Source organism: Coregonus lavaretus (assembly GCF_964263955.1).
Source record: "Coregonus lavaretus genome assembly, contig: HAP1_SCAFFOLD_8858, whole genome shotgun sequence".
Taxonomy (NCBI): Eukaryota; Metazoa; Chordata; class Actinopteri; order Salmoniformes; family Salmonidae; genus Coregonus; species Coregonus lavaretus.
Genome location: NW_028165583.1, coordinates 761 through 6,317, shown reverse-complemented (window position 1 = coordinate 6,317; position 5,557 = coordinate 761). Strand labels below are relative to the sequence as shown.

The 5,557-nt window shown below is 42.9% G+C and overlaps 1 pseudogene across 1 annotated transcript; it reads left to right on the top strand.

The window, feature by feature from the left end:
* Nucleotides 1-1,660: 1,660 nt before the first annotated feature.
* On the top strand, nucleotides 1,661-4,071 carry LOC311115701 (RNA-binding protein 41-like; annotated as a pseudogene). The gene is made up of 5 exons: nucleotides 1,661-1,685; nucleotides 2,110-2,208; nucleotides 2,832-3,027; nucleotides 3,412-3,463; nucleotides 3,669-4,071. The product of its transcript is annotated as an RNA-binding protein 41-like (transcript).
* Nucleotides 4,072-5,557: the final 1,486 nt, after the last annotated feature.

Here is a 5,557-nt window from a genome sequence, read left to right as displayed (position 1 = left end):
TCAAGCTTCCTACATATGCCTTCCCCCTTGTAAGACACTCTCCAATTCTTTAAATTGGCACATGTTGAACTGACAATGTAAACTCATTTAAATATCTGCCGATAGCAGTTTGCTGGACAGGGCAAAGTCAATAATGGTCAAGACAGACTTACTTTCTTGCTTCGAGTCTCGGTGTGCATCTCGGTAGCTAGGGTGCAGCGGTGAAGGGGTGGAGTAGAGGGGGGGTCGATCGGGTGGGGTGAATTTGAATAATAGTAATCTTTTTGGCAGTTTTCCACCTTTCGAATCAATTTGCTATTTGGGAGAAAGTTGTATTGTTTGCCTCTTCGGATATTATTTTAGATCATATCCACGGCGTCGACTATTCCTCTTTCCTTCACCAGTAAAGTCTCTCTCTCTCTCGGTGTGTTGTTGCCGTGTACAGGGTTGGGCTCTCTCTCTTCGTTTCTCCTCCGCCTCTCCCTGCTTGTGACCCCACCCTGCGTCTCCACCCCTCAACCCTGTCAATCAGAAACTGAACAGCCAGCCACAGACCAGACCTACCCGAGCCTGCAGCAACGCGAAACTATCCCCCAAAACCACACACTAAATGTGCATGCATTTCGCCGTCATAGCTTCTGTAAAGGCACACACACACATGTCAACCTAATGATGTAAAGTAAGTTGTAGCAGATGTCTATGAGGCAAATTGATATGGCACACCTGAATATTGCAATGTCTCTTATTAACTAACTTGGAACATGTATTCAATGCAACTCAAGAAAGACCGGTCCAAAAATACATTAATTAATGTGTTATTACATTCTGAACATTCTGTAAATGCTGGTGTAAGGGGAGGGGAGGATGGCTTCTCAACCACACCCTCTGTCATGACGTGGGAAGGGTGTGGTCTCTGTCATGACGTCAGAAGGGTGTGGTTCCTAGAAAATCTTTTTCTTAAAGGGATAGTGTAGGTGCCCAAATTACTACTGTACATTTATGATCAGTACAGTGCCAATATTATCTATAATAGAAGATATTGACCAGTATGAAAACAAATGAAAATGTTTTGACATCTTTTCCTAAAAAATATCTACATTCTGGGAGCCCTTTCACAACAAAACATGTGTTAAAAAGGTGTCCTCCAATATTGTATAGCCAATTCACCCTCTACTTTATAGGTATTCATAAGATGACTATTAGGTAAATGTGTCATTAAGATGAATTCTCACTTCACAACTGTTTTATCAACAAGCATTTCGCTACATCCGCAATAACATCTGCTAAATATGTATATGTGACCAGTACAATTTTGATTTGATTAGATTTGATTTGAGTGTTGATCCAACATAGTTGTTTCAACCACATTGTCTATGGTTTCAACAGCTAAAATTCTATTACAATTCTATTACTGTCAATGCTGACAATACATAACTGAACAACGTTTTTTCCTTTTAGTGCAACAACTGGAAACATTTCAGGATCTGGCTTAACCTACCTTTGTAGACTTTCTACACTAAACCCAAGGCACAGCTATGTGAGAATTCTCTTCCATTAACTCACTTTAAATGCCATTATTATAGATTGAACGATAATTCCCTCTGGAGTCTGTGAAATTGAGCTATCAGAATTTCACTACATTTCCCATAATTCCGCGCTGTGTCCCAAACTCCTCCTACAGGAGAACAAAACGGAAACATGCGACGGTAAACAACGTTCTCTGCTGACAAGCTCACATTACATTGATTTACTGCGTTTTTTAAAACAGTTTACTCTGTGATATGCATGCATATATGAAGTGTTTATATAATCGTGTAGCCAATAGCTGTCTGTCACCAGAATTACTAACATTGTGTAGCTGGAATGCGATGCACTAACGTTAGCTAGTTAGCTACTCTAATGATAACAGCCCCTTTGAAATGGGTTGCTAAAAACAGGTGGATATTTAATGAAAATGTATAGAGTAATGTGTATGAGACCAATGTATATACTTTTTGCTTGCTTGTTTGTGTGTGTGTGTGTGTGTGTGTGTGTGTGTGTGTGTGTGTGTGTGTGTGTGTGTGTGTGTTGTGTGTGTGTGTGTGTGTGTGTGTGTGTGTGTGTGTGTGTGTGTGTGTGTGTGTGTTACAGTATGACCTGTCATATGTGTGAAGAACAGGAGACAGAGGGACAGAGACCGATCCACAGTCTCCTCCTACAGCAGCTAGACACGGACGTCAATATAGACAGGTGAGCCTCCACACACACAGACAATTACAATAGCATCAACCACACAGTTTACATACAATAGTAATACATAATAATAATTTGATTTGGATTTCTATAGCTCTTTTCTACCAACTTAAAGCTCAAAGTGCTTTACATAGTAGGGGAGACACTCACCTCATCCAACTGTTTCTTTTCTGATACAGCATTACAATAGCAAGTTTGCAACAGCCACACTATTTACATATTCTTAGTACTCCCTAGGTCTGGACTGACCTCAGAGGAGGGTCTACATTCCCCAGTGCATTCCAGTACATTTCACCAAAGGACAGCCAGCCAATGATTTGTCAACGTCTAGACACATGAACTTGTCAACTCACTGCATAATTTGACTTAACCCAACCCATGAATTAAACAATGGCTGAAAGTCAGAGAATAATATGAGAATTCCTCAACTCTCATATTTTACCTGATCGACTCTTGTATTCCACCTGAAACGAGCAAGGCATAAGAACTAAATGATTAAGTATTGCTGCTCCCAAAACGAAATGTCATTATGTACTTTCTACATGAATTGTCATTCTCTACATTCAGACCACATTCAGAGAGACTACATAGACTTAGAGACCTCTCATGTGTTGTCCCAGATGTGTTGCCAAGAGGAAGTGTTTTGCCCCTGCAGCGCTGTACAAGCCTTTGGGGATAGGCTGCCTGGGTGAGGGGTATATCCCAGTTCCAGGCTCACCAGGACGGGGGGAGGGAGCTGGCCAGTCTTAGGGAGCTGGGGCAGACCTGGAGATAGAACTGTGGTTCCCCAGAGACCAGCCAGATAACACTGAGAAGGTGAATGTTCTTTATTTATATAGTTATGCCATTTACTACCAGGGACAGTACAGTTGGACACCCGCAAAGGAGGAATAATGGGTAATAATAGTGAAGAGAAGGTGATTGTTGCTTCCCAGACAGTGGGCAAAACTGGTTGAAATGATGTCTCTACAACCAGATTGTAATAACCAGTTCTGCCCACTGGTTTTGCCAGCTGCTGGATATAATGACAATATGTTTTATGTATAGAGACAATGTGTGTGGTTGTGGTTATCAATTACACCTCCTGAGAAGGAATACAGAGCCTGTATTTAAAGAAAACAATGTCAAAAAGTTAGTGATATTGACTGACTGATCAACTATGAGTGTGTTGTCAGACACGAAAACCTCTTGGTGGTGTAGCCTGATATTGATTTTCTGACTCAGGCATCCATCCAAACTGTAAGAGATGAGGGTGTAACTTTCCTCAACTATATTTACTTCAATACTTACTGATAAAAGGATGCTATTATTATTCCACCTGTATTACCGGTTAGTCTCATTGAGATAAAATCTATTTTCACTCCAATCAACATGGTCAATTAGGCAGCTGTGTGTGTGTGGTTCAGGGCCGTGGGGTGTGTGCTACAGGCAGCCATGTTGTGTGTTCTGTCCTACAGGGTCACGGGGTGTGTGTGCCCCCGGGGAGTGGCAGCAGCGTCTGCAGGTGATCCAGGACAAGATGGCGGCTCGGGCAGAGCTCATGTCCAATCCACAGCGCTTCTCAGCCAGCCGACCCCTGTCCCGCAGAGAGATGGAGATTGAGAAGGCCCTGTTCCATGGCAATGACCGCCTGGGCTTCCTCACTGCACTCTATCACCAAGGTGGGAGGATGTTATACAATGCTAAGTGTCTGGTCGTTCGCACTGCAACTTCCATAGACCAAGAGGTTAGAAAGCCTGAAGGAGTTAGAACGAAAATTAGTTTCGGAGGAGTTTGAACAATCTTTCAAATTCCTTGCAAAGACACAATAGGAGTTGGGGGCTGGGCTTGGACCGGACACTGTGGCTAACAGACTGGCTCTTGCAGATTTCAGGGAAGGGAAGTAAAATGTCTTAAGATGTTTTATTTTGAATGACTATCACTGTGGTTTTGTGGTATGTATTTTGTGTATATGTTGTATGTTTTGTGTTGTTGTTGTTGGTGACTGTCATGTATTGAAAATATAAAGTAAAATGTTTAAAAGAAAGAAAGGAATTCAGCTGTCCATCGTCCTGTTTGTCATTTGCAATATTGCAATCTGACAGTAAGCAATTACCCTGTAACTACCTAGTAAGTAGGCTACAAGCTGTCATGGAGTACTAACACTTATGTGCTCACGTTTTTGGTATTTTCCCTTAGAGGAAGATACCTCTAAGACCAGCAGGGGGCATCCTCCTCAGACCTCCTGGACTCTGTACAGAGATGTCCTTAGTGACAGGAGAAAACGCACATCTGTGTCTATCATCTGTATCAGAGAACTCTGAACTGAAAACCACAGGAGACTCATCTCATGCCTCAGCCCAGACCTCAAATTGAGTAAGACCAATCACAGCGCTCATGGAAAAGCACTGACCAATCATAAGTCCAGCCTGACTGTAAATCTGTCATTTATCAAATCAAATCACATTTTTATATGTCACATGCTTCGTAGACAACAGGTGTAGACTAACAGTGAAATGCTAACTTACGGGTCGATTTCCAACAATGCAGAGTTAAAGATAAAATAAAAATAGAGACACGAGGAATAAAAAGACAGTGGGCTATTTACAGGGAATACCAGTACCGAGTTGATGTGCAGGGGTACGAGGTAATTGAGGTAGCTATGTGCTGTATATATAGGTAGGGGTAAAGTGACTAGGCAACTAGATAGATAGTAGCAGCAGCGTATGTGTGAAAGTGTGTGTGAGTGTGTGGCGTCAGTATGCATGTGTGTGCATGTTATGTGTGTGTGGGCGTATGTAGTGTGTGTGTGTTGGGGTGTCAGTGTAAGTATGTGTGAGTGTGTGGGTAGAGTCCAGTGTGTGTGTATAGTCAGTGCAAGAGAGTTGGTGCAAAAAAGGGTAAATGCAGGTAGTCCGGGTAACCATTTGATTAGCTATTTAGCGGTCTTGTTTAGAAGTCTTATGGCTTGGCGGTAGAAACTGTTTTGGGTCCTGTAGGTTCCAGACTTGGTGCATTGGTACCGCTTGCCATGCGGTAGCAGAGAGAACAGTATGTGGCTTGGGTGGCTGGAGTCTTTGCCAATTTTTTGGGCCTTCCTCTAACACGCCTAATATAGAGATCCTGGATGGCAGGGAGCTCGGCCCCAGTGATATACTGGGCAGTACGCACTACCCTCTGTAGTGCCTTGCGGTCGGATGTCAAGCAGTTTCCATACCATGCAGTGATGCAACCGGTCAAGACACTCTTGATGGTGCAGCTGTATAACTTTTTGAGGATCTGAGGGCCCATGCCAAATCTTTTCTGAGGGGGAAGAGGCGTTGTCGTGCCCTCTTCACGACTGTGTTGGTGTGTTTGGACCATGATA